At 46.4% G+C, this 13,076-nt stretch overlaps 1 non-coding gene across 1 annotated transcript; it reads left to right on the forward strand.

Moving 5' to 3' along the window:
- The first annotated feature begins 10,995 nt into the window (after positions 1-10,995).
- On the forward strand, positions 10,996-11,069 carry Trnas-gga (transfer RNA serine (anticodon GGA)). Its single transcript has one exon. It is a non-coding gene; the product is annotated as a tRNA-Ser (tRNA).
- Positions 11,070-13,076: the final 2,007 nt, after the last annotated feature.

A 13,076-nucleotide genomic window follows, 5' to 3' on the forward strand; every position in this document is an offset into this window, starting at 1 on the left:
GTGAGTTGGTGGTTCCCCAGTGTTCAGCCGAGTGACCTCTGTCGAAAGTGGGGGGGGGGGGGGGCGCTCCGCCCTCCTAATGTTTCTACATGGGGGGGGGGGGCTAGCGCCCCCTTGTCGCCCCCCCCCCCCGCCAGATACGCCTATGGTGGTTTGCCTACGGCTGCGATGATGTTCGGCGTTATAACCGAATCGAGTGACTGAACGTGCACTGTGGAAGCTATGTGCGGTAATTCTAATCATGCATGTGCGCAGGCAACAATCTTTTTCGGGGGGGGGGGGGGGGGGAGGGGGCTTTTTGATATGAAGTGGGGGCCGGGCGGGCAGATGTTCTCGAGTGTCATTTCGTACTGTGTATTTCGAGGGGGTGGGGCACGGGCTTGGTGTGCTACTCTCTGGCTACGTCACTCATTCTATTATACAAAATGTCCGGTCTCAACGTAGACTGCGTCCGCGCGCGCTGGATGTCGTTCGGGTGCTCGCACTCGCGTGCGTTTACCCAAGTTTTTAAGGATGAGTTACCTTTCTAAAACAGGCGCTCACAGCGTGCGCCTGACAGAAGGAAGATGAGCTTCGGTGTCGGAATATGCCGGTGCAAAGCCAGGCTTATTTCGGAAGCAAGTTTCTAAGAACTTTCTCAGAAAAGAAGTGCTTTCATTCGTGCATAGCCTGTGCTTCTTGGAAAATGAGCTTCCCGCCTTCTTTTACGTGAAAGGAAGTTTTCTCTAAAGCGAAACGTTCGAGCCCTTATGTATGCGTAGCTACGGTGAGTTGCACTAAGAGTTGCTTTAACCCCAAATAATCAGTCTGCCTGTGTTGGGTATTCCCAGGATTCCCGGATCGCTTCTCCCGCCTCTTCACTTCAGTTGACAGCCACGCTTGGAGAAACGAAGGTGCCGCAATTGTCTGTCGCCTCGCCACTCATGATGGAAAAGTCGTCAGCACCGTTCGCCTTGTCAGCGAGGCGCAAGCTGCTACACTCCTTTTGATTGGACAAGAGGACGGAGGGAAAGAGGTGAGTGGCACCCACGCAAACGAGCCTAAACCGATTTCGTTTTTTACGTTCATGTTTGAGAAAGGCTCACAACAACTTGTGCTGCAAGTTCGTTACCAAGTGACATGTTAAAAAGCTAGTATTAAATGCGAAGCATTTATTAGCGAACCTGTGGCAGTTTGAGCGTTTCTATCTACGTATCTATCTATCTATCTAGCCGCCTACATCTGGGTGCTCTCATGATCGCCTCCTTAACTTGGTGTAGACCAAAATTGGCATGGGAGGGTAAGAGGATTTGGCGAATATGACTTCCGGGTCGTGACATGAATAACCTTAAAATCCTGTCGCGTACGTCGTCAAACCCTTTCCACTAGACACGTGTGGCACATACCCCTTTACCACGGGCTGAGGTGAACGGGTATGCGCCACAGGTGATTGACAGTTTATATCTACTCAGGAAAGGCGAGAACAGACAATGGTAACTTCAATGCTAGAGCGTTAAGGAAAACCAACATCGGCAGCGTTGACTCGACGAATGGAAAGAAGGAAAATTAGGATCCCAGCAGGAATCGAACCCGAGCATTCTTCGTGGAAATCAGGTATTCTACCACTGAGCCACGCCACGTCTATAAACTGGTTTGGAAAAACAGTCTACGCAGGCGTAATATCGGTGCAACGTCAATTGTGGTTGTGGTGCTTGCTATCTAATTTTACAAGAAAGCAATAAACACTACATGATACTCCTATGATGTGTACTACTACGATACAGGCGTCATATCAGATTAACGTCTGTGGTTCCAGTGTTGGCTCCACTTTTATAGCAGTCTAATAAACATTATGTTTGTATTCCTGATTCAGCAAGCTATATTGAAGCATTGCTCGACCCCGGAGGAATATATTAACGATAGTTGCATATGATATCCACATCACCGCACCGTAAAGTGCACTTCGTCCGCCAGAACGACGCAGTGTCCTCTTCATTTCTTACGAGGCTGGGCGATGGCCTCATGCTGACCGAGGATGATGCCAGATTGATTGACAGCCGCTTTGGAGGCTAGGCTATGAGGCCACGTACGCTCAGGTAGTCTACGAATACGAGAAGCGCCATCCACTGATGTTGGTCTACGTAGCACTATCCTGGCCTACCATCCTCGACGGCCTATAACTCACCAACGCGAAGGGTGGCTTCAGGTTCCTACATGTCGCCGGCTCTATCGACGGGCAATTTGTCGACGAAATGACCGAGGCATCCACGAATTCCAACAGCTCTACTATACCACATACTTCACTACACATGGACGCCTCGTCACCATGATCACGACCGGATGCTATAACAAGTCATGGCCATGTGCTGGTGCTCACTGATCACGGTGATGATGCCCTTGTTCAAGAATTGTCAAGAACTTCTTGCACATATGCTCACGGCTTTGTGAAACGTGTGTGCGTTCTCGGGACAAGTATAAGCACTACATATCAGCGTACCGCTTCTGGTGTTGGTAATACACACGTTGCCATTGGCAGCGTTACCCAACCGTAAACAACTTGTTATATAACACATATGCGGCTCTTCAACATATATGAGTGTGTATAACATTTACGCAAAACTTTAGTGTCATTTTGTAACGTGTCACTTAGTAAAAAAAATTACGCCGCAGTCACCTTGCCGCCGCATGCTTCGCATAACATCGACTCCCACGGTACGTGGGACCTGCCGAATTTTCTTTTTGCAAGTTGTGTTTTGCTTGATAACAGAAAATACATTGTTTCTTTACATGTCTGTTTGCATATGTTATTTCAATGTGATCCTTTATTACGTCTGTGCAGATCCCTTATTAACGCGATAGCGTTAAAGAGCTCGTATCGCAGAAATTCCGCCGTCGGCGTCGGCACCGTTGGTTGTGAGCGAAAAATCATCGTCTTGTCCATGACCGCAAAATCGAAAAAGCTGCTAATAAAATAAATAATAAAAATATTGGGTCTGGGTGAGAATCGAACCCAGGCCGTCAACGTGGCAAGCAGGTGTTCTACCACACAGCCACGCCTCTGCTTGGAGCTGCACTGAAAGTAACTTTCATGCTTCCCAAAAATACGCGTCCTGTATACAGGTGTCACAGTACGAGATGCAATATCGCAGTAATATTGCGTGGTACAAGCGTACATTGTCATCGGGCGTCACACCATGTCATTATCATAACGACTTTGTGGTTTAAAGACAGCCACCCATTACAGAAGGCACATTACTGCGCGTATTCCTTTAAGACCACGTAGTGGGTGCATCGCAATTTCGAAAAAGTTTCTCGCGCATAATTGCCCCTGCTTTAAAGCACGTTACCCTTTACATAAGGCACACACCTTAGTGCGCGCATTCTGTTAAACAGTCGTAGTGCTCGAAGTGCACACTAGGGGCAGGATATCCCTATCGCGTTCAACTCTTAAAGGCGAAGCTTAAGCGTCCCCCCAATTTTTGTTAAGTTTTGCAAACTCTTACTACAGTTCCGTTTTCTTATTACAATATCGCATCCTGTTTCTCAGATGCAATTTTTCATGGCTGCTCACGTTGAACAGGAGCGACGATATAGCAAGTCGCTAATCTGATGTCTGCAGCAATCACTACTTTTTGATTTATTCATAATCATATGGAATAAATATGGCAACATGGTGCCGATTTCTGCAGTTTATTTTGTAATATATGGAACCACGCACAGCACATCACAATTTTTAGTTTGCTATAATACTATCAAAAACATGTAAATTAGCTGTCCTTCAACTAGATAATTGAAAATCACAGACCATCTTTTCGCGCTTTCTATAATACTCTGCTGGAAAAGCGTTTGTAATTTTGACAATTTAAGAAAATAACGCTAAAATTTAACTTTGATATTGGGGTCATTGGGCGAAACGGCAAGTATTGTTGTACTTCGTTACAATGAATACTTCAGTATTTCGAACAGTAGTGGCGCGAAACTAGTGGATGAGTCCATTGAGTACCTTCAAATGGTTCTAGAGTAGCTTGACGTTTCGGTGCGTGTCATTTTACCCACTTAGCAGTCTCACCGGCAAGAGCATTCTTACTCCCTCACGAGTGCTATGTGATCATTCAGATAAGAGCCCTTCCACTCTTCTTAAGAGGGTCAAGGTACTTTCCTAAAGCGCGCCGACTCTGACACACCAAGACAGTCCCCGTGCCTCTTCAAAGAGAGTCGTATACGTGGCAAGTCAGAACTGCCTGAAAAAGAGTCACACGTACTCTTTTTTTAGAGTATACAACATCCCATCACGCCGTCATGACTCCATCATGTAGTGATGATGTTGCCATCATAAACATGCTGTATGGCTAGCGACCCAAGTGTGCTTACGCGGTTGGTTAGCGGAATGCGTTTGCCTTGAGACGGTGACTGAGAAACGGAAAAATATCTGCAGTTAACGTGAAAGCTGCACAAAGTGCGGAGTAGTGATTCGCCTGCCCTTCGGTGACGCTGACGTTCATGGGCAAGCGTGCACTGGTGTTCCAAGCGTGCATCTACTCATCGCCCATGGAGGGAAAGGAAACCTTCATTTGTGATGCAGTGACGCCGTCTCTCGTCCTTCTTTTCCTCTTCTCCTTTCCCTCCTCCCTCTCACTTGCCTTTAACAGCCCCTTGCTATAGTGTATTATATATGGCTATGCTATGCTGTACCCTCCTCACTCTCACATCTCTCTTGCTCACATCCTATCTTTTAAACGGCAATGCCTTTTTTTACCTTTCCCCTCCTCCTTTTCATCCTCCTCACCTTTGCGTAACTTTCCTCATCCTCGCTTCGCTTTCCCGCCCCCTTGATGTACTATAATACACCATACATGGTTATGCTATACATACATACGCCAGCGTTGCATAGTTCTGCCAGTGTGACAAGATACATGAGACATTAGACGCCGACAGCTTCGGCCTATATAGCGAACCACGCTAAAAAATCATTCTACAGGATTTATACGAAACATGGCAGATAACCCACATGTACTTGTTAGAACCTCTCAGGGCAACCAGACGACTGATATTATTCCTGCGTGACAATGAAATGGTTTTACGTTTATATGCCTTCTGCACATCTGTGGGTGACTAGAATTTCTACGAACGTTGACGTGGCACACGGTGCACTTGTTTGCCTAGATTGATAGCTTGTGAAATGTCGGTGCCGCGGCAGGCTTTTATGTTGAAATTGGGGAGAAAGTTGAAAGTTGTGAGAAATTCTAACCGCGAGAGTACATCGTCGATCGCCCACATAGCTTGGCCTTCATTGCAGAAGCATTCGAACCCCTGCTAACACGTCCAAGGAGTGGTGCAAGACAGTGCACATGATCCACAAAACATATCTTGCTCTATGAGCGCCAAAATGTCCCTTCATTGACTGCATGCTTCATCTGCGCCTTGATGAACAAAGCCAGCGAATTTCTCCAGGGTACCAAGGAGCTTGGGCGTGTTGGCAGAAAATGCTTATAGCTATTATACTTCTCGTTCTCTCTCTCTTCTTTCAGGTTTCCCCGCGCCTCCTGTGCTTAATTATTTTATGATGATGATGACGCAGCAATGAACGTGATCAACACTCTTATAGTATTTATTTATTTATTTAAAGTACCTGCAGCGCCCGAAGGCATTATTGCAGGGGGTAATACACAGGGTAACATATGCTTACATAAATGGATAACTATGAAAACGAGATCAACAACAACAAAAAAAAGAAAAAAAAGAAAACTATGAGCGTAACAGTATGTCTCTGAACAAAGTTTCAGTGCGACAGTCAACAATCTCCTGTGGAAGCTGATTCCACTGGGAGATTGTGTGTGGAAAAAACGAGTATTGGTATGCGTTTGTTCTGCAAAAACTTTCTTATTTTTAGAGGGTGGTCACTTCTGTGAGACAAGAAATGGGGAGATAAAATGTAAGATTCTTTATCTATTTTGACCAAGCCATGAAAGATTTTGAAAAGCATTCTAATCTAATGTTTTTTCTACGTGTACTTAGTAATCCCCATCCCAACCTATCCTTTATTGCAGTAACACTAAACGTGAAGTCATAGTTAGAACTGACAAAACGGGCTGCACGGTTTTGTACCAGCTCGAGCATATTACATAGGGTTTTACTCTGCGGGTCCCAAGCCACACAGGCATACTCTAACATAGGTCTGACGTTCGAAAAATAAAGTAATTATCTGATTTTGGGAGGAGCTAAGCGGAAGTTTCGTTTAACAAAGTTTAACATTCTACAGGATTTCGCTGTGACATACTCAATGTGTTTAGTCCAAGTAAGATTTGATGAAAAATGAACACCAAGGTATTTATAATCAGTTGCTCGCGTTAGCTGGACAGAGTCTAATGTGTAATCAAACAGGAATGGATCGTGTTTACGAGTGAAGGAGACGCATTGACACTTACTAGGGCTCAGAGACATACGCCACCTAACACACAGTGCATGATACTATCTAAATTGTGTTGCAAGTACTCATGGTCAGAGACAGATCTAATGCAATGGTAAATCACACAATCATCTGCATACAGGCGTACTTTGCATGAAACATCTCGAGCAATATCATTGATGTACACTAGAAACAACAGAGGCCCCAGAACAGATCCCTGAGGGACTCCCGAAGTAACAGTAACGTATTCAGATTGGGAGTCATTAATTACTGCACGTTGCAGGCGATCTTGTAGGTAACACTTAATCCAATCAACCAATGCAGGAGTAATACCGAGCGATGAAAGTTTATGTAACAGCAAGACATGGGAAACGGAATCAATTGCTTTTCTAAAGTCTAGGAATTAACCTAATGGGGCGTGTTACATTGGACAAACGGGCAGATGTGTCAACATTAGGTTAAAAGAACACGAGAATTCATTAAACACAAACGGGTATGCTCATATGGCTTCTCATGTGGACAGGTGCGGTTGTGAACCGGTATTCAGTCAGGTTAACATTTTAAAGAAACATAAGAACCAGTTTGCTAGAGAGTTAAATGAGGCATATTACATTAGGAAACAAGGGGGGTCATGTATCAGCGAACCATCGGTGACGTTATATGACTGTGAGTTCGAATTTTTAGACCAGCACTTGTAACGTTGATGTATCTTGTTGTTGGGCTCCAGTCGCTTTTTGCCTTTATCCGTACGCAACCTCCATGCGTTCTCTCGGTTTGCGCATGCGGGGAACGTAGGGGCTGATCATATAAGTGTTGTTTCTGCAATAAGTTTAGTTGTGAGTGTCAGCGCTGTGTTTCCGTATCGCTTCTTCTCTCTGTCCGTGTGTGTGGTTGCGCTACCGGTAAATACAAAATCTATGTCGTAGGACAAACCAGCCCCATTTTACAATACACGGCGTTGTTGTTGACTTGCACGTTTGGGTTCGACTACCTAGTGTATTACATACTATCTCACCATTCAATATAGGACTCATCATCCGCTGGTGTGTAGAAGAATGTGTCAGGCGTCGAACCAGCAGCCAAATGGAATGGCACAGTTTTACTGCAAGCCAGAAATATTAAGTCAGTCTGACGAAAGAATTTTTGCATATTCTCTAATGACGTATGTGAGGGTGGATAACAAATCAGAGGCACGTAGCGATTTTGCGCGTTTAAAGGTACAGAGATAGACATAATAACGTGTGCTCTAGTTTAGTGCACTGTGTTTTTATGAAAGTCATTTTCTCTTGAGTACCTATAATGCTTACAAACAAATACACATACGTCGTTTTCATTGCTACTACTTGCTCAGCGGCTCTTCCACATAAAGCGTTGAAGCATCAGTGAAAAAAGCACTGAACGCGATCTATATTCTGCAAGTACTCGGTACCAATGCCAACGACAAAATCGATGTATTTCAAGTCCTATATTATATTGTGCGGTATTGACTCAAGCTTAGTTTTATTGGAACAAATATCTTGAATAAGTTACCTAATAGTATATATGTAGAGGTTTTATGTCCGAAAACCCCGATATTCTGATGAGCCACGCCGTAGTGGAGCGCTCCGGAAATTTCGACCACCTGGGGTTCCTTAAGCGCACCTAAATCTAAGCACACGGGCCTCAAGCTTTTCCCTTTCTATCGAAAATGCGGCCGCCGTGGCCGTGATTCAATCCCGCGACATTCGGGACAGCCGTCGAGCACCATAACCACTCGATTACGGTGGCGGGTGCTAATTTATCTGATTAATAAGGCAGCTCACAGGCAACATTGGGATAAACATTAACCAAAGGGCCATATAATGTAGAGCTGGGCGGCCAGAAGGACGCAGTTGAGGAGAAGCAGAAAATACGAAGTGGTGCGCGTGTGGACGAGGCGCGCGTATTGTGGTTGGGGCTAGGCCTGAGCGCTGCCGCACCCACCTGGGCTTTGGCATAGACTGAGCGCTAAGTCGCCGTATGCGGACACGCGGACGTCTACCACAATATTTGTCTGGAAACATATCTGCTGCGAAAGGGAGAGTTGGGCCAGTTGGTATACGTTCATGTTTTAAACAGTGAGAAAGACAAAGACACAAGAACAGCACTGAACAACATTAGCGCAGCGCTCGTATTGCTCAGTCCTCTTCTCTGTCTTTGTCTTTCACGCTGTTTAAACCACAAATATGTCTCGTGTTCTTCAGCTCGTATCCCTCCTCTCTCCCTACATTGTCTACAGTAAGTGCCAGAGTTGGCGACACACCTGGTCGTGCCTGCGTGTATAGAAAGCCTCCAAATATGCTTCTGTCGGAGGGATTAGCTGTGTCGCATTGGTTCGTCACGGCCATGCTGCGGCATGGCTTGGGGATCTTCCGCATATGTCTCTTCTGGGCGACATTGACTGTGTCGTGGTAGTCTATCTCAGCCACACTGCGACTAGAGCTGTGCGCCGGTCCCAAAATGGCCGGTGGCGGCGCGCCGGTAATTCCACCTATGGTGACAGCGCGTGAACGACGCGGGGTTCATCGGATTGGCGGTGGCGTGTCGCGGGGCGGGAGGGGGGGTCGGGCGGCATATTCAAGAAAGAACTTGTGCTTGGGCGTGTTGGTAATCCATTTTAACACGCATAGCGCACCGAAGGGACAGGAACACAAAGGGCCCACGTTGTTTCTTTTGGTTCCTGTCCCTTCGGTGCGCTATAGGTGCTAATATATATTCAAGATTTGGTGGGGAGAGGAATTTCTCGCTTGAATTTTGGAAAAAAATTGTTTCACCGAAAAGGCGAAGCAGTGAGTGCTATAGCAACATGTCGTAATGTCATTCGAACTACGGCTAGCAGCTAGCTCTTTCTGGTCCGATCTCGTGTGACTCTACAAAACGCTCGTATATGGCAATACGGTCATTCCAGGGAGAGATGCGGTTTTCGTGCGTTTTGTCATATCAGCGGCCACAGTACGAAACGGTGAGACGGCGCGTCGAAGGGTATACGAGCCGTTTTCTGATGCCTGTCGAGATAGCGCGCGCCAGCGCTCGCCACCGCGCCCTTGTAGCGAAAGTTCACAGTTTCTGCTCGAGCCACGCAGACCTCCCTACCCCGGCGTCTTTTCATGCTCCTTCACTCAGCGAAAGACGCGTGCGCGATTCATTTCTGGTTGAGGAGCAATCGACGGCAGGACTGCAACGCGGGGTGTCCGCGCGACGGAGACGGCCAGCTTATTTCATCGCTGCTTCAGCCGTGTTCCTCGCCAGCATTAAACTGCTCAGCGCAAAACTTTTACACGGTACACATACAAACGACGAGGACAAGCGCAGTGAAATAATGGAATACCAACTAGCCCAATCCCATACTTTACTTCAGTAAAGTTGAAAATTGGGCGAGTTGGTGATAGTTCATGTTTACGTGGGAAGCAGCGCAAATTAGACAAGGCACGAAAAGGAACGTAGAAAGACAGGACGACCGCTGCGGTCGTCCTGTCTTTCTACGTTCCTTTTCGTGCCTTGTCTAATTTGCGCTGCTTCCCACGTAAACATGAACCATACTTTACTTCCTCGCCAGCGCTCGCCAGCTTTTACATCGCGGGTATAACATACTATGCACGGAGCGATGTCATTAATTTGGCATTTATACAGAACATGACGGCGACGCTAAAGACATGTCTAGACTGTCAATATATTTGTTATCGCAATAAAAAATATACTAAAGACTGGGGGACGCTAAGCTTCGCCTTTAAGAGTTGAACGCGATAGCGATATCCGGCCCCATCCTCATGGTGCTCTATTTCGATTGTCATTATGTTTATTCGCCCGGTCTCACACGCGCACAGACACACACACACTCGACATACCTAGATTAACGGTAAAAGGTTTCCGCCCTCTTCAACAGCACTTTTATGACAACAGTGTACCCAATACGTGTTCGTAATGGAATACGCGCAGTAATGTGTGTGCCATTGGTAATGGGTGACCGGCTTTAAACCGCGTACTCCTTATGCAGTTCACATGGTGGGACTCCCGATGGCAATATACGCTTGTACCGCATTTTATTGCGATATTACATCTCGTACTGTGACACCTGTACACAGGAAGCGTGTGTTTGTGCGGCATTAAGGTTAATTTCAATGCAGTTCCAAGCAATGATGTGGCTCTGTGGTAGAACACCTGCTTGCCATGCTGACCGCCTGGGTTCGATGCTAACTCGAACCGTAAGATTCTTTATTATTTGCAAATCAGTTCTGCGGAATCCCGCAAGGTGGCGGAAGGGTTAAGAAAGGGAAAATAGACAACCACCCGTTTGTGGCACGAAGCCACAAGGAAATCCATACGGATTTCTCAGAAATAAAGCCTCTTAGTTGCCGAAAAATTAGTCCCCTTAGTCCCCGGACCAGGACGAATTTTTCGGCATCTAAGAGGCTTTATTTCTGAGAAATCCGTATGGATTTCCTTGTGGCTTCGTGCTACAAACGGGTGGTTGTCTATTTTCCCTTTCTTAACACTTCCGCCACCTTGCGGGATTCCGCAGAACTGATTTGCAATATGTGTCCAGTTGCTTCGAGTTGTCGATGAATTCGCCCTCGCGCTGCCAATTGCTAGCTTCCTGGTTAGCTCAATTGGTAGAGCGACCGCCCCGGAAAGGCGTTGGTCCCGGGTTCGATCCCCGGACCAGGACGAATTTTTCGGCAACTAAGAGGCTTTATTTCTGAGAAATCCGCATGGATTTCCTTGTGGCTTCGTGCTACAAACGGGTGGTTGTCTATTTTCCCTTTCTTTATTATTTATGTTTTCGGTCACGGAAAGATGATTCTTGGCTCACAACTAGCGATGCCCACACCGGAATTTCTGCGGAACGAGCTCTTAACACCGGAATTTCTGCGGAACGAGCTCTTAAAATGCTATCGCGTAAAACTGTGGATTCGGGCTCGCCTTTTTTTCTGGGGAGCTGCGTCGTCTACGTTGTAAAGAGTTCGTCCGTTGTAAGAATCAAATACTCCGACGCCTTTTCCATTGGTTTCGTTCTTGACTTCAACCACCCTTCTTGCAGGCGGTGTCTCCTCGCCACATATTTCTTGACTTATTTCTTCATAAGCGCAAAATCCTGATAGGATTTCGCGCTTGCTGCCTACACGCTGTCATCTCCGCTTGCGCGGTCGGAAACGCACTACATGGAGCGAAATCAGTTGAGTGCACACAATAGTCACGCGAAACATGGAAGAACGGGTTGGCCACTGCATGACAAAGAAGGGCGGGGGATAATTCACAACTGATATTTCTCCTATATGGATTATTCGAGAGTATGTATCTTAATGTGGTTACGTGAATTACCATTCTGGCGTCATGAAATGCGCCAAAAAGGCAAAAAATGCCAAGAGAGAATAACGCGCTCTATTTTTGTATTTTCAGAGGCTGTTATGGGGCTGTCCAAAAAGACACGGCGTGCAAACGCCGACACGAGAGAGTAGTCAAGAAACCGCAAACGCCGCTAACAACTGGGAAAATGGAATAGTGGCGGAAAAGAAGGCAGACGCAAATACTTATGTGCGCATTCCCAGGCAAGGGGCGATACCTATCAGTCAGTGTGCACGTGGAGAGATAACTGTTCACTCTCTTGACTGCTGTATTGTGTCCGTGTTTGGACGTCGTGTCTTTTCAACATGAATACCTACGAGCTATCTCATCTATTTGTTATTATAAGTTTATCATTGCATTTACTCCTATATTTATTTGTCGATTCGTTCGAGTAAATATAGAATAAAAAAAGTGCACTAACGCATCGATATATATTACTTATCTAATGTACTTATCTATGCTCAGTGTGCTTGGTCCAAGACTCCATAAATATGCAATCCAGCGAGTTGCTTCGTCGCCCTTTAAGGCTTGAGGACGTCGCAGAGATGAGGTGAGACAATACTTGTGAGACTTTTGGAGGAGAGAAAGACTTCTGGGGAGCTAGTCCCAATATGTCCATCTGATGGAGATGTCCACAGCCCATTTCGGCAGAGCACATTGAGTTTTTCGAAAAGCGGTCAGCGGTGATGTCATCTCGCCCTTGACCATGTCGTCGCACCGAACCCGCCCGCACATTCCCATCGTAAGACGAATGTGAACGAAATGTACAGAAATAGGAACTTGCAAAGTCTGAACTTGCATATGAATGTGACCCAGATGTTTGAGAACGATGCAGGGAATGCGCACTGACGTTCATAGGTCATTTAGATGGGCGGCCGCATTAAACCGAAGTCGATGGCTAATGCGGTTAGAGTTTATGCACGGCCGCGGAGATGTGCGGGCGAAAGCGGATCTCTGGAGGCTGCGTTTGTTGCGTTGCAGCGCATTCCGTTCCTCACATTTCTGTCGAGAGTTGTGAAAGCTTCGTGACGTCAAAATGAGGTTGCGGAATATCAACCGGAAACAGAGGATGCGCTGCTCGCCGAACTCCAGCCAATTAGCGGCAACCGAAATGAACAGTCATATCAGCAACATATGAGACATCGAGCACACCTCGCCAGCCATAAAAAATGAAACAGAAGCATGCTGGGAGTTGTGACCAGAGCGTGGAGCACAGAGGGGGAGCGGCGTCAGAAGAGGTTGGCTTGTGAACACAAGGCGTGCACACTCGTTAACTATTATTTTTTGCATGAGCCCACCACAAAAAGGAAATGAAGCAGGAGGATGATGA

This window comes from Rhipicephalus sanguineus, chromosome 6 (genome assembly GCF_013339695.2).
Source record: "Rhipicephalus sanguineus isolate Rsan-2018 chromosome 6, BIME_Rsan_1.4, whole genome shotgun sequence".
Taxonomy (NCBI): Eukaryota; Metazoa; Arthropoda; class Arachnida; order Ixodida; family Ixodidae; genus Rhipicephalus; species Rhipicephalus sanguineus.